Below are 23221 nucleotides of genomic sequence, written 5' to 3' on the forward strand. Positions count from 1 at the left end.
AGAGTCAAACCGGCTTACATCTGTGGTGATGACCTGCCCTTCAATGCCCACAAGCCTTCCAACGATCAACAAGAAGCAACAACTTCAAAGCATCAGCGGACAACTTCTAACGATCAGCAAGCAACAACAACTTCACAGCAAGCAACAACAACTTCACGGCAAGCAACAACAACTTCACAGCAAGCAACAACTACTTCACGGCAAGCAACAACAACTTCACAGCAAGCAACCACAAGTTCAAAGCATCAGCAAGCAAAAATAACTTCAAAAGATCAACAAACTTCCAGTGACGAGGACCAAACTTTCATGACCACCCGCTCAGGTAGACGGGTCAGATTCAGGTTGCCTTGCAGGTAGTTCTCTCGCTATCGCTGGTGGGGGACTACCTGTGGGGAATCGGTTAAAGCCGTCCGGATATTATATATATTTTTCCTTGTGGTTGGAAGAGAAGTCAAAGCCGTCTAGAGATGACACTCGGTGTTTTGGTTGAGGTGTCACATGTTGTCGCGTATGTGTATGTCCGTTCCATGCGTATGTAGCGATTTTTGTGATTTGTTTTAGTTTAATAAATAAATTGAATAGATTTTATCATCGTTAATCACTACAAGTCTTGTAATGTTAGCTTCACTTACATACATAATGTAAACACAACGATGATTCATTTATCGCATTAACCATGGTTTGACAATTACGCATAATGACCTACAAATGCGATAGATTCACGGTATATGAGCAAAATTTATAAAACTTACCGAAATGGCCGGTGATTATTCATATAATAACAGCTCTTTATCACTTTCACCATAACATATATAGCACAGCCCCTCTTCATGGAGGGTGGCAGGGATCCATCCCAGTGAACGTGGGATGAATCTTTGATTCGAATCATATCGGATGATTAGGTATGGATATGTTTGTTTTTTACTGAAACATGTTAAAAAATATTATGTATTTATCATGTCTTTAAAACCGTATTCACATTTGCTGGAATAATCTCCGCCATTTTTTAAGACTAGCGTCGCTCTAAAATTTCTTTTCCTCTCCATTTTGTCAACAACAAGCTGTTGTTAATTTTTAGCTGGGCGCTGATTGGCCAATGGCGAAATTCCCCAAAAGGGAAATTTATCGGCCTGCCATCGTCACGTGACCTTAAGAATAACTTTTAACAATCACACCGTGGTTGCATTCGGAGCTCGATTCTTAACGTGATTCTTACGAACCGATTCTTACGTATGGATGATTGGTTATTAAGAATCAGAAGGTTGTACACCCCCAGTTTTCTGTATATATTATATTAACGAAGGAGCGGTAATCTTCCTCTACATATACGTCGCCATCTGGTGACGTTGATGTCATTTGCGCGATATTAGCGGAATGTTGCCGCCATCTATTGAAGAGCCACATAAATATATTCGTTCCACGGATGGAATATTCTATCTTCTTTCATAGCTTAAAGATCCGGGGTTCGAGTTCCCGTAATGCCAGAGAGGAATTTTCCTTTCTTAAACATTAACGTCATATCTTCTCTGTACAGCCAGTTCTCCGTATATATTGTATTAACGAAGGAGACGTTATCTTTCTCTGCATAAAAAAAGAAAAATCTCATCATCTCAACAATGCTATTATAATTTACATGGCAGAGAGGGGGGTCTACCCAATGATATTGCCAGTGACAGGTACAGTGTCTCAAAAAATGTATTTTATACGAAGGAAAAAAATTATCTCTGCTATCTGAAGACGTAAAATCCCAGGGAAAAAAAACACAGATAATGAAAAATACTTCCAGTATAAGCATGTTTTAGGTGGTAATGTCAGCAGTACTATGTTCACACAAACGTATGAAGTCGTCGCATCCTCCCGATATAAATTACTTTATCCTAATTCTCCCGTTGACACGAAAAGTCTCGCGTCATAAATCTTCGAAGAAACGAGTTAACTGATTTTTCAAAGAAAGGAAAAATTCCCGACTTTATTCGACGAGAGAGAGATACAGATAAAGAAAATTAATGGATTTTCCCCTCTTAAAATAAGTCAAAAGTAAACCTTGGGCATTCAATGATTAAATAAATTGATCGCCGCTACTTGTAATGACCAGCTTCTGTATCTTAATTAGTGTTATAATTTAATATCATGCGAGTCAAATTTCCAAAGGAATTTAATCACTCACCGATACTCTCGTGTAAGAAAGAGATCGCTTCTAATAATCTGTCTCGCTTTTATAATTTAAAGTCTCTGCCATTCAAGAAGCTGCGAGAGATTTTCTTGAATTCCCTTGGAAACGACATTTGATGTCGGATTTCTCAATATACGCATATATATATATATATATATATATATATATATATATATACATTCTCATTCAATCTTAAATTATTTGAGAACATAATTACAGGGTTTGCGTGGAATATGTATGTGTTCGTGGATGTTTGAAAGACAACATTAAGTAAATTTCTATCCCATTGAACGGAATGTATCATTATAAGAGAAATTGAATCAGCGAGTTTTTTCTTCGTCATTAAAAACTGTGATCAAAATAAGTTGCTTCAAAAGCCTAGTTTGAAACACGAGAAAAAGAAAGTGATAACGGAGATTGTGCGTAAACATTAGATGGTGAAACATCGTAAATGATTTGAATTATGAGTGGTGAAAGAAGAAGTTCTTATTGATACGGATTGCGTATCCGAATACTCAAGATAAGAATCGAGTATCAGAAGCTATGAAATTTCTGAAAACCACCATATCATGATTAATTAGGATTTAGAAAGAGTCGAAGAAAAATAAAATATTTTCCTATGATATAATTGATGTTTAAAACCTCGCAATATACAAGGAGCGTATATTTTTTGAGGTAAATGTGATAATCTAGGTGCTTATGCGTAAACACTGACAATTTTACTGACGTTGATAAATTTTACGAATTTATCGCTGATTGTGTATAATCTCCAGTTCGCACTGGTAATTATGATGAAACGTCAACGAGTTACTAAAATTTATCAGGCATTTTGTTCAATCTTCAGTCTAAAATAATGGGTTTGATTGCTGATGTTGATCGTGCTGCAAGAGGTTGATAAACGTAAAGAAAGCTAGCATTCCAACATACATAATAATTTATAGCCTTTATCCTTATGTAACACCTGTTTTCATTTAATTTAATTATAATGGCAAAATATGTGTAATGCATCATCACGTACGGGAGAAAGTGATAAGTGGTTGAATTTAATATTTCCGCATAATTCCTTTCATATTTGTCGCACTTACCAACTTCAATTGGGAATTATCCATAATCGCTAGTAAAACGAAAAATATAACAAAATTCACCAATCGATGATTACGTACGATAACCGGCGATTATGGATAATCACCGATTTATCGCATTCACAGTAACGTATATAAAACTAAATTGTATATTATGTTTTAAATTATAATTTTGATTATGGATTTTTATTACCATTCATTTTTAAACTTAATTATGAATAATAATTTGCATATTATCTTATAATAATTATCACTAAAGGGTCATATAATCACTAATTTAAATTTTGTCCATAATTGATTTTGAAACTTCATGTGACTATACAGGATGAATAATATATATCGGGTGCATAGGTATATAACAGGGGGTATGACATTTTACTGGCGAACCGTTCACCCTAGAGGTACACTTCCAATCACAAAAAGTTTCTAAATAACATGTAGTACTCAGATATTTCAATCATACCTCAAGAGGGTTATAGCTATTGAATTGAAAAAAATAACTTCTTATACAGTCCACGTGTGCCAAAAATTCAATTAGAAAGTTTTTACCCTGTCTTTTCTGATGCCAACAAAAACAATTCGACGTTTCTAAGTGCAATATTCACTCAGATATCTGAATTCGTAAAAAAGAAAAAAAGAAAAACATCTCTAAATGCGGAAAAACCGTTTTAACCGCTTCAACGTTTTGTTTTCACGGACTTCCATCGGTTTTTTTTCATTCCGAATATCATAGTGGATATTTCACTTAGAAACATGGTATTTCTTTGTTGGCATCAGGAGAGACTATTTTCATTCTCAAAACTGTTATAGAGTGATTTTTAAGCATATTTTGAGCATTTTTTTAACTTGGAACCATACCTCTACGATGAGCGCTTGAAGAAATAAAGGTCACATTAGGACTTACAGGACACACTGTATAATGTATATGTTAAGGTGAATATGATAAATCGGTTATTATATATTATAATCGATTATCATGATTACTTACCAATCGTCTTTTTACGTTTGATATACAGTATTTATCACTTTTATATGCATATTTCCCTGGCGCGCGCGTTTCGTTATTAAATTTGATAACTACTAAAAAAAAAAAGAATGTATCTCTTTCACTAGGTATTATTCATAATACTACAGAGTTGTTGATAAATTTGATAAATACAGAAAACATTATCACTTTTACCGGCGGTTATGCATAATAACCGAAAAATTGTGGTTTTTAATTTCATAAATCTTGAAATTTATCACCTTTATCTATGATCATGAATAATAACCCCAGTAAAATTGATGAATTTGATAAATTAAAAGAATAATAATAATACTTGAAGTAGCCCTCTATCTCTTACCATTGGCTGTTTTTAAGAAATGTTATCTATAGATAGCAACTTCAATTGCATTTGACATCTTTTTCGGCTGTAATTGGCAATTTTTTTTCCAATATAACAAATCACAAACATATCTACTGAAACAAGGGTATATTCAAACCCATAAACGTAAGAAACATACATTCTGCTACTTCGCTGCTTCAAAAGACTTTAAAATGACCGTGGTGCGACAAAAATAATCAAATGATCAAAAGAGGCCCTTTCGTTTTTATAACCCTTTGCACTTGCTTCACTACTTCACCCTATGCAACCCGATTTCTCGTATTTTCATGTAGGAAGTATGGTCAGTCTAGGTATTTAACGCGTTGTGTGTACTGATACTTTTCTAACAGAACACTGTTCCCGGGCTGGATGGAAACCCTTGGCTGACCGGATCTGGCTCGTGGGCAAAATATTGTGCACCCCTGCTCCGGGCCACCAGAATGAATGCCAAATGAAGACATTTCATTAAAAAAAAGTTTCATCAAAAAATAAAGCTTCAAAAAGCTTCATTGGAATAAATAACGCTCCAGCTGTATTGACTTGCAGTTTTAATTCACTGATTGACTGATTAACGTCTCTCGAAATTTGAGGGCGTCGTAGAAGAATTCTAAATTCTTCACTAACATCAATTGATTCTACCGATTCGGGGAGGGGGGGGGCGGGTGTCGCATCCACCATATATTTCACGGAAGCAGCATGTCTGCAGCGTACAACGAAGGCAGCCAGTGCCAAAAACGCCAGGCCCACTGTAGCACCTTCTATGTAGTACATCCACGGTTTCATTTGCCGTGCTCTCACCATAGTCGTTGTCATATCAATAGAAGTAACGCTTTATTGTTGTATCGTTATAGTTGTAGCAGTACTAGTCATCACCGTCAATGTCGTAGGCTTTTTCGTCGCACACATTCCGATGATATCACACATATCCTTCTGTTCATCCCGCACTTTGAGCCATAAGGGAGGTGTACAATTTCATCACCGAAAACGTCAAGAATTCTAGCTGGAACGCAACAACGGTTTCCCGCTTCTGAACAGCACACTCGGCAAGCATTGATGCCAGCGCAATCACACGCTGTTTCATTGATTTGTTCACACAATGATTCATGACAAAATCCATAACAGCGTTGTAGTTCGTTACCGTAGCATTTTCTGTCGGGTGGAACGAATCTTTTGACTTTCCTGCAGAGCTTCGAAATGCCACTGCATTTCCGCACAGTACAACCATCAGGATTGAAATCATTTTCTGTGGTTTCCCAACTTCAAGGCGCGAATGCGAGCCGATCCTTCCTTTAAAAAGTCTCGCCACAGAGAGCAACAGACCTACAAACAGTACAAATGTAATTCAATCATAACACATCACACATTTCACTTCTGAAATATAGGTGGCAGCACTAGGAAATCAAGCAACACTACATACAACACTGCACTCAAACTGTTAAGTACACACACAACAGTTACACTTCCGGCAGAGCTCACTAGGTAGTAAATCGCCCATAGATGGTTATAAACCTGAGTTGTGCTCGGTTTGAAAGAAAGGACTGAAATCACAATATAGTATCGAGCTCTTTAACGGTGCAGCACGTGTCCTCCTTGCTGCTGCAAGAGGACTCGAAAGAAATATCCCTTTGTTAGTGTTGTCTTTTTTACCTGTGTTTTATCATAAAATATTTCAAACATTATTGATACAGAGGCAAAATTAGAAGGACGAATAATTTCTTTCTCGTAGAGACGTAATTTTATTAATTTAAAATTAATTTATTTGAGAAAAATTTGTGTTCCATTTTTTCATTGCTTCCTTTGTTTTGCAGATAACTAGCGTTTATTCTCTTCGGAGAAGTATTTAGCAAACAACGCTAGTGTGTGTTGATCAAGATGTATGCATACGGTCTTGATGGGATATGCTATTTATTGAACGTGGACGCTTGCCGATACTTAGAGCATTAATGAGAATAGTTACTTCTATGCGCTAATAATAGTTGATCTGCAACAAAAGTTGGACAAAAAATTCATATATGCTCCGAGTGACAGTATTACGCACAGATAGTCAAAGTCAAAATATTTAAAATAATGTTGATTAAATTTGTATTGGTAATATATTTTTAAGGTATAATATACGACTACTCTCTCTCTCTCTCTTTCAATGCTACATAGTATTTATATATGACATGTTATGGCAATTTATAATAATGAACAATTTCAACGAAAGTTGATGCGAAAACATTTCAGCTACAGAAAAATGAACAATTTACAGAAAAAATTACTAAATAAAAACCATAAGGACTTTTTTTCAATTTTTCTTGTTATATAGTATTACAAGAAACACATTAATCAAAAAATTATATTATGGGAATATTGATCAAAGTGATCATCGAAGAAATTTTGACGTATTTTACAAATATCGGAGAGTATGAATTCCTTCCAAATATTCTCAGATATCATCAAAATAAAATTAACTCTCTTCTGTAGTATTTCTGATTACTTTTTTTACAAAATAAAGCACAATGAGGTGAGTAGAACCGCTTTTTTCAGTAGTGTCAGTTCAACTTAGCGCCTACATAGTATACGTGAACGAAGTTTATTGAACAATGTTTTTTATGGCTAATGTTTTAAACTTATTTTCTGCGGTGTTCCTGTTTCAAGATTCTTTTTAGTTGGCGATGGATTTCTTTTGCCTCCATGAGTGGGGCAAGTTTTATTTGAATCAAAGAGAGATATGCAGAATTACCTTGCAAAAATAAAAAAAATTAAAAAAATACTGTATATTGATCAGAAAAATGGTTTTCTTCTACCTTTCAAGTGGCATCAACGAGATATCTCGCCTCCTTAAAGTATTCTTATACATTGAGAAGCCCAGATGTTTTGTAAAGTTGATTTCTCAACTCAAAATTTTTTTTCCCATACCCCTTAATTTGCACATGCTGAAAATAGAAAGTCTATTTAATTAAAAAAAAGATACGACATTTTAAAGCTGGTTTAGTGATTTCTCTGCTGGGCTGCTTAAATGGACAAATAAATTGTTTAATTAAAAAAAAAATACAAAGGAATTCAATAGATCATTGTTCCTGAGATGAGTTCAAAAAATCGTTTGTTTTTTTCTCGAAAATTTGTTGTCAATCCAAAAATGCTTATACACACACGTATCACAACACATCTTTTGATGATATCCGAGAGAGTATAGTATGTGCTAATTAATTTTAGATCAAATTATATTCTCTACGCAATCAATGACACTGACTCGAATAATAAAAAAAAATATTTTTATTATCACATGAATATTTTAAGGTAGGAGTAGAGCGCTCCCGACAATGTCGTGAAACAATTTTTGAACAGCATTGTCAGTTCTCCAGCAAATGTTCCAGATTCTTAAAAAAATCACGCAATGGAGTTCATTAGTACACATTTATAAAAATTATTTTTATTCCTGCCAACTTCCTAAATATTAGCTTTGGATTTTTCCCCCCATGCTATGCACAATGCGATAACCATGAAAGTAGTTTTTTTTTTTTTTTTTTCATTTTGTTTCATTTTTCTCCCAGCAAGCAACTCATTTTGCTGCTTCATCAGCTCCATCATAGCCCATTGGTTTCGTTGCCTTCGCTCGTGGTACGAAGATAACGACGTCTGAGAAGATACCATAGTTTCGGAAGTGGATGATGTGAAATAAAGCATAAACTCGCAAAGAAGTGACAAATAAAAAAAAAAATAATAAGAAACAAAAATGGAAGACCAGTAAAGCGCAGCGGACCGTTCTCCAGATATAAGGCCGTTCCAAGGAGGGAAACCTTTTCATCCCAGTAATAACAAACCTTCAAACTTTGCTCGGGGTTTTATTTCTTGTGTCCCAACCTTCTCTTATTTTGTTCAAAGGGATTCCTTTTTTTTTCACCCACAAGCTTTTCGGACATATCAGATTCATGCTTCACTTGGTGTCATCAATCAAACCCATGATGAGTAAAGTCCATGAGTAAGTATGATATCTACTCTCTCTCTCGAACGAACGAACGAAGTCCTAAGGGAAGAGTGAATGACGTTCGCTGTCAGGTCGGTGTATAAAACTGTGTATCGATACCGATGTGACGATGACGAGAATCGAACTGGAAACTCGATTGATTCAATCACTAGGACAGGGAGAGAAAACCATGTTGATCAGTCAGTTCCGTTCTATTGTGTATGACAGAGACGATAGACGTCGTACTTCATGATACGGTCCGTAAATGATGGATCTGTTACGATAAATGTGAGGAATTTGGTTGCTATGTATAGTAACCGGAAACTATGTATATTCGCCGACCGTTTTGATAAGTTCGATAAATTTCACTAAAATTAACACTTTTACCGGTGATTATGAGAAATGCCCAACGGTTGGTGATAAATTTGATAAATTCTAAAAAATATCGCTTTTACAGGTGATTATGCATGATACCCAAGACTCGTTTGTAAAAATGATAAATCGCACTAAATTCATCATATTTGCCGGTTATTATGCATAGTAACATAAGTGTCTGAAGCCAAACTATGCGCCACAGAGCGGTGGCCCTGACAAATGATTTCGTAAGGATTCTTTGTTACACTGCTCTGGATAGCCGCGGATAAACGTTCATTAAGAAAAAGAGCACCGCTGGTGGAAAAAGTTTGAGAACCCCTGATCTAAACTTTTACCTATGAACAATGCAAGCAAATAAAAGAAACAGATATTTTCTGGATATTACGGCGAGGTGAACTCGGAACGGAAAGCCATCGGGACTCCGATGAATTCCAGGCCCTCTTGTAAACTGGGGAAGCATGCACCCGTCTATACCACTGGAGACATGACCCTGCTTTTCTTTTTTCATGCACTGTGTCGTGAGGCACTGAAGTAGAGGCATTTTAGTATAGCCTCTCTTAACTTCAGCAAATAGCGCCCAGTAATTATGGGACTGTGGAAAGAGATAGACGGAATTTTCCATCTATCTATATTGTCCACAAAATGTCCACTTAATGGTCCAACAAATGTAATTTGTAGAAACAAGTGCTTATTCATAACCAACTATCATTTCGTCGAAAATAACATTTTTCAGAACTTTTGAGTCTTCAAAAAACGACTTTTTATTTCATTCTCTCACGACTCTTCTTCACTCTTTTCAAATCACACACTAAATGACTTATAAGATAACATTTGGGGGAATTTTCAAAGTATTTTTTCCCCGAACGTTTGCAACAGCGATAAACACATCGTAAAAATGTTGGAAAAAAAAGATGGAGTCAAATAAGGAGAAAAAAAAAAATCCTTAAAAATTCGGCTTCTGTCACGGAAACAAAGGCTGTTATATTTCCTTTAAAAAATTTTGCTCACGTGCTTCGAGGAGGAGAAAAAATGCAAGTCCTCAATCTTATCCACGATGACACTAAATCGTGTCCAGCGTTGCGGTTGTTCCGCATTCCGGAAACGCTCCAGGAATCACTTGAAACATGTTATATACCAACAGCATTTTATAAGGGGGGGGGGGAAAGAAATATATATTTTCTTCAAGGTCTTTACTCTTATTTTATATCGTGCTATCATTTGGAGCGTGAGACTAAACAGCCGGTCATTTTCTTTTCCTTTAAGCCCCTTGCCTTTTCTCTTCACTTTCTGTGTTTTGATTTTTTTTCCCCCTTCTGCTCCTTTGGTAACGTGAAAAGCCACGGGATGAGCAAAGTGAAGGCAGTTATTCTTCAAAATGCTCCTTTTTAACAAGTTCGCGTGCTTCGAACGATCCGGGGCGAACTAAGGAACCGATGAAAGGTGACTGGTGACGGTTCTCAAGTAGTGATATAATGTAAAGGAGGGATGTGTATGGATCGGATAGGTTTTCTCACGGATCTTTCCTATTCTGATTTTTGGTATGAACTGAGAGTATATTATATATTTAACGAATGATGACGGTTTAAATGGCTTGAGATATACGGGGTGATCCCCATGACTCCTTGCCGCATTTTACTGGCGAAGTTGGATAGTAGAGGCATAGTCTCAATTACAAGTAAGTAGTCAAATATAACGGAGAGAACTCAGGTACGTCATTCATGTTTCAGGAGTTATCATAATATAAAAATCACCGTTTCATACGGACACATTTTGTTCAAAAACCCATATATAAGAAGATTTGCCCTGCCTTTCCTGAGGAGAATAAGAAAAATCCAAGTTTATATGTGCAATATTTGCTGAGATATTTCAATTCACAATACAGAGAAAGAACAGCACAAACCAACGCTTCTTTCCCTCGTTTTTATACTCTTTTATCCAAACTTTTCTCCGATTTTGAATTCGAATGTCTTAGCAAATATTTCTCTTTGAAACATGCCATTTTTTTGCCTCAGAAGAGACAGGACAACAGGTTTTTGATTGTATTTTTCAGCACATGTTGTCCGTATAAAAAGTTACAACACACGTGCCTATTCATATTGTCGTATTCATTTTGCTCACCAAATGAGCTGCCAAGCGAGATAGCACGGGTGGTCCCAAATGGTATATATTCCCCCACTCGATATTTTTATTTTGTGTATCTTTATCAGATCCACCAGAGCGAGCGAACTCAACCCAATAAAACTGATGCTGGCTTCTAGCCCACAACTCAACAAGACCAATCAAATCAATTTGTTCACCAAAGGTGTTAAGTAAGAGGACTCGCTCTGATGGATATTTTATATTATACAGTAACATATTCATTTTGTTTGTTTGTTTGTTGTATTGATGTATATAATATGATAAGTGCAAAATAAATGATGAGATGGCGTTCGCCCCTTCCACACATAAAAAAAATGTTCAACTTATGTTTGTTCGTATGTCCAACAGTCATGTGCCCCCTTAACTAGAAACTAGTTTTATTAGAAACTAGCTAAAACCCGGCATCGGCCAAATTTTCTCAACATAATGGGAGCATTGAAGAAGTAACAAATTATTATAAAAGAATAAATATATCTGAAACGCCTGGCAAGTTCAGAGGTTAGGGAGCTAGCTTCTGACTGTGTAGGTCTTGGTTCGAATCCCGGATCGGGTATGGATGTCTACTAACAAATTCCCTGGGCAGATCGTAACGATCTCTTGGGAATACGTGCTGTGTGATCACGTTATAACGCATTGTGTGACAACCAGAGTAACAAAAGTAAATATTCTATAAGGCATTGTTGAGGCTCAGGAACCATTGCTGCCCAACCGTTTTTCGCTCATTTCAGGCATTGGCCCTACTTTGACGAAGTTTTAAAGTAACCTAACGTTCAAGTCGGGTCCTGTTTCGTATATATACAAAATTTGGCAAGGATTGGTAAAAAGTGTAGATTTGCATAGAGAACACATGCACAGAAAGGCACACATAATCAATCATATATATATATATATACACACACACACATAGTGATTGACGAAGATGGGATAAAGAACGGAAACCTTATACAAATATAGATGCAAGGCCATAATACGCAAGTTGAAGTGGTTGAAAAAATATGCCCATGAAGTTATTCTTCACGGGATGTCAAATATACCAAAATACCTAATATAAAAGCAATATATATAATATACGTCCATAAAAAAGATGATGGTTGTCTTACCAAATTATTGGCACCATTGTTCATATTTTATTTGGATTTCTTTGTCCGAGCAACAAACAGTCAACAAATGCATCAGAATTCAAGTAAATGCCCAGCACTATTCAATTGTTCATTGATGCATAGACTACAAGTAACGTTCGACGCCTCAATTCAAGGGGGAGGCAGTTCGATTCTACCACGGCAATCCTAATAGACAGGACCTGCAGCATTATATCAACGAAATATATGACATAGGACTGCCAAGTTTTCTTCCACGACCTTCCTCACGGGTAGAAAATGATCGACGCATTCACGTTTTGTCCGAAGCTCTCCAATATTTCAAAAAATGGATTGGATCGCCAGAGCTGAAGTTATACAGTCTTTACAAATACGGATACGATGTGACAGACTTTATGCTGAATATCAAAAAGAGCTCCAGGGCGATCATGGCTGCCTTCAGCATTTTACTGACGCCGAAATGTACTGTGTGGCATCGAAACATTTTTCTGGAAGAATGACGTTGGAGAACTTTATTAGTTTTTTGCAAATACGGGTAGGGAGTCGATCTGCTACAGATGATCATGAAATCCGATCCATTTGCAGAGGCAATGAATGTTCGTGCTCGCGGTACCAAAGTTCTAAAACTAGATGTCTTCTCCCAACCTGCCAGTTTAAAGATTCCCTTGCAAACCAGCAACTTTATTTTTCTGTGTTGTACGTGTAGCAACGGGAACTTGAAAGAACAATTCCTGCAAGGATAACAGTTTGAAAATTTGTCCTTACAAAACAACAACTTGGACAACAACAACTCTAACAATATTGGACGGGATACAAGTATAATAAGCCTACAAAAAAAAAATGAGTACAAAATTTTAAATAAAAGTATCAATATGGAACTACTGAGCGCATCAGTAGTTCCAATCAAACAATTATATTGTTTATAATTTGTGTTAATTGCATTTTTAATGGGGTTGCTGTATTTTTGAAACATATGACATCCATATTTTTATGGGCATCTTTTTATCAGCCACCTCGTTGGGCATTTTGCCTGTTGTGGCGTTGTATTTGTATTTGTATTTGTATCATATTTGTTTTTTTTTGGTTTGGTGGTAGTAAGTTGTGGTAGAAAAACTCAGAATTCTGTAAACGCTCTACTTAAAAGCAAGTACCTTGTTTACAAATTCAAGTACTGTATTGTCACTCGAACCTTTTAATTCTTTTCACCTCGAAATCTTTTTCTAGATGCACCTTCATTTCTCTTAATGTAAGTTTTTTCAATGATTTAATGTAAAAGCTTAGTTCAATTAATGCACAAGCTTTAGTAGACTAAAACTGGTGTCGGTTGTGTACGTCTCCAAATAATTCAGGTATCTGTCTTGTCCGGCGTCGCATGAGCCCCAACAAACCTGCAGGTAGTTGCTTGGTGAGTAACTGGATTTTCGATTATACAAGGCAGCTTTACAAGAAGCAAGCTGTATGTAAAATAAAAAGATCTTAAGTATCTCTCATCTTCCTGTAGATCCTCATTTACCAAGTTTTGAAGCTGTTTATTTTATCCCGTGATCGGTCTTTGTCTTTTTATAACTCGCCCGGACTGCAAGAGAATGGTGGTTCGATTCCCCGTGGAGGCATGTGAGTTTTCGTTCAGAACTTCATCGCCAAAGACATTGGTATTTATTCATATTTGCGAGCACAATTAACTTCCAAATGAGATAGTTTTGTTCACGAAACTGTGCCGAGGAACACTCAAGCGATCTGGTAATTTGCCGCTTGATTCGTTTCTATAAAATTAAGTGTATGTCTTGGGTTACATCTGACGACTCCGAGGGACAGATTTGGCCAGCGGGCCACGAGTTGAGAAAGCATGCTCTACCGCCTTTGTTATAGCGATTCGATTACACGTTATATGATTACAAATGTTTGTTTAGGTGTCTTATATAACCTCCTAAACTCTGTCCCATGGATTTACAATCCCCTTGTTAGTTGAGATATTTATTTATCAATTACTTTTATTATTTTCAACCTGCATAACTCACATTACAATACTATAATGTAAATTACTTAATTAATTATATATCTGTCAGTATACGATGGCGTAGTGATGCATCGCTGCCAAAAGAAGTTCTCTCCTTACGAACGATGAGAACTGTGCCATACATGCGAACAACTGTATGACGCATTAGATAGCAGCAACGAGGCGAACTTACCAGTGTTGCTCGAAGCTGAACGCAGCCTGCTGCCCGAAACAACTAGTACAGTCTGTTTGACTGAGGAGAACATGTTTAATTTAAACAACGTTTAAATTCCGGGGAGTTAAATGACGGTTTCCTTAACGCTGTTCGTGCCAAATATCCCCTTGCTACCTCTCAACTTAATTGAGATGCATTTATCCCTAACGTATACCGCTACTCCCTCTCTCTCTCTCTCGAGTTTGTCTATCTCTGTAATGTTGTTCCCCATCCCCCTTGCTATAAGCATAGCCACTTGAGTTTGCTTACCTTCAAACTGACACGTTTAATAGTGTTGGAGACTCTCACTCTGATGGCTATACTAAGTTTTCCATTACAATATCGCACGAAGCTCTGGATTACGAGAGGGCGAATGTTTGTCTCGTGTATGTATGTATGTGTCTTATACTCCATAAAACTAGATGGGAGTTCGACTAGAATTCCGTGTTTCGGGATCTTAACTTTTGTATTCCCGTTAGAGCTGGAAATACTCGTATTTCCAAGAAGTTCCGGGAAATGAAATTTATTCAAATTCACAGGTCGGGGGCATCTATCTGTCTGCGTAACACAAACTAATCAAGAAATTTTTGTTTGCTTAATATACATACATACATAGCGGGTATGAATGTTTCGAGCATAAAGACGCGATTTCATAGTATTCTAATGAATACGTTACGGTAAATTTGATAAATTCGGTTATTATGCATAACAACCAACAAATATTTGTGATAGTCGACCATTTTGGTAAGTTCCGTGAATTTCCCTAAATTTATCACTTTTACCAGTGATTATGCATAACACCCAAGAATCATCGGTGCATTTGATAAATGCTGAAAATGCTCTCATCTAGCTATTGCTTGAAATATATTCGAAATTCTAATGCTGTAAATCTGCTGGAAGGACCTTCGTTTCCCTTGAGGTCAAAAAGCATATGCGTTTTAAGTGTATATGTTTGTTTCTGTACATATGTTTGTGTTTTGTTATATTAAAATGAAATTATCACTTTCACTGGTCATTATCCATCCTTATCGGTCTAGCTAGTGACCTAAGCGTCGTTGTTAAAATGATAAATCGTAGTAAATGCATCACTTTTGCTGGTTATTATGTATGTTTAGGGCTCGGATTTTTCTATGTCAGAGCGGGGGTCATGGTTTCAGGTTATTATGTATAATCGCCTTTTCGAAACAACTCCTACTTGTCGAATTTTGAAAACAGCACTTGATGTAACGAACTTTTCGTTTCAACAAATTTTACGATCGCACATGATATGTTTTCTCATTTAGCAAATCGTCCCCCGATAAAACGAATGGATAAGGAAATACCTAGTTCACATATAATTTCTGCTTTATTATCTAATAAAAAAAATTAGAAAACAAATTGTTGCCTATTTTTTCAAACAGCAGTGTAACCGTACATATATACGTTACGGTAAATGTGATAATTTGGTTATTATACATAAATAGCCTTTTAATATAAGTACTCAACAATCGTCTTTGTGGGTTTGATAAATTTGTCACTTTTACTGTATGGGATATCGGAGTCCGAGATTATAGATGCCCTTGATTCATTGCGTAAGGGAAAATCTCCTGGAATCGATGGTGTCCCGGGTGGATGTTTTAAAACATATCGTTTATTGCAAAATTTTTTGTCTTTATTTAACGCATACTTCAACGGTTGTCTAGTTGATTCTGACTGGAAAATGAACCTGGTCTTCCCCATATAAGAAGGGCTCGAAATCCGAACCATTCAATTATCATCCCCTTTCTTTGCTCTCATCTTGCTCTTAGAGCTATGCTTTTATTTTATATAAACGTTTAACAGAGGGGCTTCAGGAACGGAATATTGTCTCGGAATTTCAGACTGGTTTCAGACGGACTCACTGGACTTTGGATAATATCTTCACCTTGCATACCGTGTTCCTAAATGTTTTAAGTAGAAAACGCCGAAAAGTATTCAAAGTTTTTTATGGTTTCAGATCGGCCTTTGATACCGTGAATAGAGATCTTCTATTGAAAAAAATTGTTTTCTACTGGAGTATGCTATAAATTTGTTAGTGCAATACACGCTCTATATGATGGAATCTATGGTAAAGATATGACTGTTAGAGGTCTGTCTGAGCCATTTCACATAGATAATGGCGTAAAACAAGGATGCATACTTAGCCGAATTCTTTTCAATACTTTTATTAATAATATCATTTAGAATAAAGCTAACGCAGGAATTTCCGGGATTAAAATTCTTGATAAAGAGATCAAAATTTTGGCTCACGCAGACGATATTGTCTTCATTTCTGACTCAATGATTGGCCTGCAGAGACAAATTAAATTATTGGAAAACTTTGTAGGGATTAACAAAACGTTTGTTAATCTCTATAAGATATACAGAAGACTGGATGTTGTGAAGATATTTATTATTTGAGATTTATTAAGGAAGGAAAAAACTCACCTCTGCCTCTACCGGGAGTCGAACCCGGGTCTCTCGATTGCCGGACGAGTGCTCTGACCACCAAGCTACAGAGGAGATAGAGATTTTCCTTCGCTAGAGCGTATATATGTGCCGAACGGAACCGTGCAATGGACGGTGAAACCGATCAGCTAATAGCTCATGGACGACGAGCCACCAGAGGGCTATATATATGACATGAATGTCATATAATCTGTATAAATCAAAACTTTTCATTTTCCGTAATGGTTTTAAACTTCCAAAAATATATAAATGGCTTTTTTTAACAAAGAGATTGGCATTATTAATGAATATGCTTATCTATTCTTAAGATTCTTCTATAACGGCCTTTTCGTTCAACATATCGAAAAAAAAATAAGCTGTGCTCGTGCTCGAATAGATAGGCTGTGTAGCTCACAATCTTACGAGACAGTGATAAACTCAATTTTTTTGAAGCTTGTGTACTTTCTTCGGCCTTGTTCGCATGTTAAGTATGGAATTTTGAGGACGTCAGTCTAGACTTATCGTTTCTTAGATTCATCAAAAAATTTTATTCGCTGCCTCGTTCTGTCCTCTCGTACATTATTTACTTTGAATTTGGTAGCCTGCCCCTACGTTTTATTATCCTAAAACGATCATTAAAATGGTTAGATTGGATTCTTAGGTTGCCCGAAACAAGATTGTAAAAAACGTGTTCAGCTGCATTGACTGAAAAATAGGCTGGGGAGGTCGTTTTTTTAATTTTTTGAGAGCAAAACATTACCGGGAATAATTCCTCAATCATTGATCTTTAATTTCTTCTGCTCCGGGTCAATAATTCCAGACTCCTCCTTGATGCTGGGAATCATTTTGTGAATAGCTATCTTAACCGAATTTATAACACGGATTTCCACCCTTTTTATAAAAGTTTTGATTTATATTTCCTCCCGCAAGAATATCTGAATGGTAACCATAATTTCATTTACATCAAATTCTCAACTTTTTTCAAGCTGCATGCACGTTGTAACTCCATAAAGGGAATCGACAGGTTCCGCCTAACCTGCCCATTCTGCAACTAAGAATGTGCCCCTGATTTTTTTCCATGTGTTAGCGCTGGAGAGGATCAGCTATTCACTGTCACAGTTAAAATTCTTCTTATTGTTTGATCTGGTTACATTCTTGATGACGGATTTTAATGAATGATTTTTTTATATCTCTTAAAATGTTATTGCAATTAAAATTCTATTTGTTTCTGAGCTACTGTTGTGTTATTTTCCGTTTCTTTTGTATTGCATTGCGACATATCTGTGTAACTCCTAGTGAACTAATTTGATGATTCTGTACGCCACCAATTTGCCGTTCTTTTTGCTGCTTGATTGTAATATAAGGGCTCCGGCCTATAATTATAATATACTTTTTTTTTTCATTTTTACTGGTGAATATGCATAATGCCAAAGCATCGTTGGTTAATTTGATAATTGCCTGTGATTATAGATTGCAATTGGTGAATTTGATGATTATGAGAAAAATGACTATCCAAATATATGTGCCCAGTATATGTGATGAATATATTAGGATGCCGATATAATGATAAAAAAATTTTAAGATCGTACCCCGATATAATGATAAATGTATAAATCATCATATTTACCAACGACGCGATGCTTGGGTATAGTGCATAATCGCCGGTTAGAGCGACAATTTCTTTTAGTACATATTGAGTTTACTAACAACGCTTTGGTGAGACAATCGGCGGTAAAAGTAATAAATTTAAAGAAATTTATCAAACTTACTAAAATGGTTAGGTAAGTATGCATATTAGACGGTTATTACGTGTAATAACTGCATTTGTCACATCCACCGTAACATATTCTCAAATTCACCATTTACCTGGTGAAAATGATAATTGTTTTTAACATTTATCATATTTACCAACGTCACTTGCACATATTATGCATAAATTTTTTAGTATTTATAAATTTTATCAACACGCTTTATGTATAATCGCCGGTAAGAGTGATAAATTCATCAAACTTACCGAGATGATTCGCGATTATGCATAATAGTCAATTTATGACGTACACTGCAAGGCATATATTAGATTTCCATATTGATAACTCAACCACGGCCTTAATTTGATGAAATATTCGATAACTTCTAAACGTGTATGAAATCAAAATTCCCCCAGACCCTACAGGAACATCGGAATCTTTTGTTCTTTAATAGTAATTAAACGAGAATAAACTACGATTTGAATCATGGTAAAAGGATTTTAAAATCTTTCCCTGATTCTAATTTCATTTCAAAAAATATATGCTTTGAATATTTAATATCCATTCGGCAACCTAATAATTTAATTTCAATCAAATCAACGGTTTTCTAGGAATTTCTCTCGTCCGAATACGAGTTTTTTATAGTTGCGAAGTAATCATTAAATACTGCAAGTCATTAAATTTGAACAACGTTGCATTTGATAATGATGAAAGACAGGACTTAGAGGACGAATGATGAGAATATTAATGTGCTCTTAAATAACCTTTTCTTTTTTAAATGGTCATATTGTTAATTAAAGACATTACTCGTAGGAAGAAATTACGGAGAATTAAATATAAAATTAACGATGTTTGGTTTCGATAGTGCATTAAAATTCTGGAAGCATCTTGAAAGTATTATTCGATTACAAGTTTTTTTCAAAATTAATAAGTTTAAATTTTCTTCCCGATTTGTAATTTGACTGTTCGCCTACGTCGGGGTCGTCAACCTTTCAGACATTGGAGACTAAATAAAATTTTCCTGCTGCCCACCAAGTCTTACCTTGGTATTATTGGTTATTATAAACAGGGTTCCTCAAATTGCTGAACACTTTGATTTACTTTGAATTTATTTAATTAATTATCACAAAAATGAGAAACTTTGTATAAATTATTTCATTAAATTTGAATTTAATTTATTCTCAATTTTTTAATTAAATTTATTAGTTATTGTTATTCAATTATTTCTTTTATTAAATACGAAATATATCTCGATAATTCTGAAATTACATTATTAGTTTTAAATTTTAATTTAATTTGAATTTTTTTTAAATTTTTAAATTTTTTCCCCGATTTTAACGATTATCGCAATCGATCGGGCTTGTCGAAACAGTTGATTGACGGTGTATTACGCTGCCATCCTATTCATTCCGTTGAAAATTCAATCGCATCGGTTCGATCATACAGGTTCGCAGGTTTCCACACCTGCGTTACTTCAATGTAAACATGTTCAAAAGATCAAGTCTCTTTATAGCTCAATAGTGTGCTAACAATTATATCCATAATTATATGTCAACAAATTTCTGGGTAGATATGCTTTGGCTCGTATTTTATTCAATATTCATGGACAGTCTATTATATCACATCGAAATTAGTGGGTTTTTTAAATTTCGGTTAGTTTTTTAGGTGTCTGTAATTTTTTATATTGATTTTATTGGCTTGTTGTGTTTTGATATGGTATTTGACATCCATATTTTTAATGGCCATCTTTTTTAGCCTCTTAAAACTGGACATTTCGCCTGTTGTAGCCGTGGCATTTATTTGTATTTCGTTATAACTGAGCTTGACTGCAGATATGTGATATAATTCTAGTAAGAATTCTACCGCTATCTTAACGGCGTCCATGATATGGATTAAGCTGATTTTCTACGGCCGAGTAAGTTTATTATCAGTCTGCTGAGTATCGATCCGTAAGGGAAAGGAGAGCAAAAAAATAAATAAGAATCCATGAAAGATGTGAAGTCAATGAGGCTGTGGCTTTTATTTATCCTTTTGTATCGGACAGAATAAAATAATCTGATGACGCTTACTTTATTTACCAATGACGCCGTTTCCTTTCATAGGATATAAGAAGTCTGTTACTGGCGGTGGTGGTTGCCTAACGCAACCTTTTTGTATTTTTCTATCTCATATCCCCTTTAATGATGCACAAATGCGTAGTGAGGGGAAAAAAGTCACGATTAACAAAAGCAGAGATGGCTGACGTTGGCTATATCTATCGGGCCTGCGCTTTTTTCTTACCCTTTCAATCTTCTTTTTTTCCGGTAATAAATCCGGAAAAGCCTAACACTTCCATATTGTATAGAATAGCTTTGTTCATTAAGGAGAGTTCTGATAAGGTGGAATGATTTATAAAGTTATTGGGTTGAATCGCATACAAATACAAATACAACGCCACAACAGGCAAACTGCCCAACGAGGTGGCTGACTTAAGAACATCATGGATCCCCGAGCCCCTACCTACTACTGCTACACCACACATGCACCCCCCCCCGCGGAACCCCCCAACGAATCGGTAAATGCGGGAATGTGCGTGTACGTGTAGTGCAACCTGACGTATAGTTTGTTTCTGTGTAATGCTTGTTATGTGTAGTGCTGTCATCTGCCCCCAGTTTCTGCCCCCATGTACTCAATGCATGGCTCGTGGGTGAAATGTGGCCCTTAGAGCCATCTGATGTTGCCCGCGATTTCAAAACTAAATTTGTATAAAAATTAAATAAACGGTGAATTCCCAGATCACTTAAGGGACCCGCGGCACATTTATAGATCACTTATGTGATCACTGACGCTATTCCAGAAGTAGCCCCCCGCCACGTTTTCAAGTGAATGGAGTAGCCCGCCCTCCCCTAAAGGGTGAAAAACCTTGGAATAAATGACTGAGCATCTTTTTCTTCCAACCTGTTTTATAATGTATATTATACAAGGTGGTTACTTAATTCCAATTGCCACATTCTACTGGCGAACCATTGATCCTAGATGCATATTTCCATTAGAAAAAAATTATCCAAATTTTTCGTGTAGAACTCAGATACGTCATTACCACCGCCAATCAACCGCTTTTACAAGGGGACACCAGTATCGATTGGTGAGGGACAATGCAAGGTTATGGTGTCGCAGGGAATTTTTCTCTAATAGGGTTGTTAATAAATGGAATAGCTTACCCCCGGAGGTAGTAAATTGTAACACAATTGACACGTTTAAAAAGAAATACGATAAACATGTTGGGGTAAATCGAGAAGCTATCCATTCTTAGAATAAGACAATCATAAGTATTCTTATGGGCATTGTATAATATTTTATCATGTGTATATATTGTTTATAATTTGTGTTAATTGCATTTTTAATGGGGTTGCTGTATTTTTGAAACATATGACATCCATATTTGTTATGGGCATCTTTTTATCAGCCACCTCGTTGGGCATTTTGCCTGTTGTGGCGTTGTATTTGCATTTGTATTTGTATTTATTCATGTTTCAAGGGGTTGTGTAGTTATTTAGAGGGTTGGTGCACGCAAATTTTCCAAAAAACACAATTTCGAATTTTTCAATTTTTAAATACTAAATATTTTCTGCGTCTTTCTGTGTTCAAGTTTTTTATTCTACCTGCATTAAAAATATTTTAATATAAACTACTGGCAAGCAGTTACACATTACACATGTTTCTCACTAAAACACTTTTATCTCGAAATTAAGTTTTTTTATTAGATAAGGAAGACTTTTTCAAACATCGCCCATTTAAAGGTCATGAAACTTTGTGTGTCTCTCAACACTATGGTGTTACATACTTTAACACGAGCTTTTAGGATTTTATTTGGTGGTTATCTTTTTTACCGAATTTTAACTCCAACAACATGCAACTTTTTCAGAAATCACCAAAATTTTCCCACATTTTGTGCCATAAAAATTTTTAAATAATTTTAATACAAAATCCTTGTGTTAAAATACATAACACCATAGTGTTGAAAGATACACAAATTTTCAAGACATTTGATTGAGTGGCGTTCGAAAAAATGCTCCTAATCTGTTCCTAATGTATGTGCACTCAACAGTCTGAGTGCGTATGTAGTGCTGTGTGGGAATTTTTCGGGGTGCCATTTATATTACAAATTCTGAGTGTTGTAGGCCTGTTGATCTCCGTGGCTTGTCTTATATCAAATGCAAAATTATATTTTTGCTCTGTCGAAAGCAAGGCATGCGGTAAAGTAATAGCTCCTCACATCGTCCAGTAGAAACTCTGGGGTTGTAGCTATGGTGCCCCCCCCCCGGGACCTCTCTATAGTGAATTTATAGTGGGAAGGAGAAAAAAGATATGAATCATCTTAGCCCACAGGATGGAACCTTGTTTATGGGTACAATCATGAAAAATAAAAATTATTTTCGTCGTGTGGCATTATATTAGCGAATGCAATGCAGTAGAAATGTAAAGAGAGATCCATAAAAACTAATTGAATGGTTTAGGGAGTGTGTCGGGGAGATATGGTCGAAGTGTTCAACAAATTTAATGGGATGGTTAGGATGGACCAAGAATTATTGTTACACCGTCAATCGACTACTTCTACAAGGGGACACCAGTACCGATTGGTAAGGGGCAATTCTAGGTT

This window comes from Pholcus phalangioides, unplaced genomic scaffold (genome assembly GCF_987345545.1).
Source record: "Pholcus phalangioides strain wild (caught in Gottingen) unplaced genomic scaffold, Ppha-v1.0 ptg000006l_1, whole genome shotgun sequence".
Lineage (NCBI taxonomy): Eukaryota > Metazoa > Arthropoda > Arachnida > Araneae > Pholcidae > Pholcus > Pholcus phalangioides.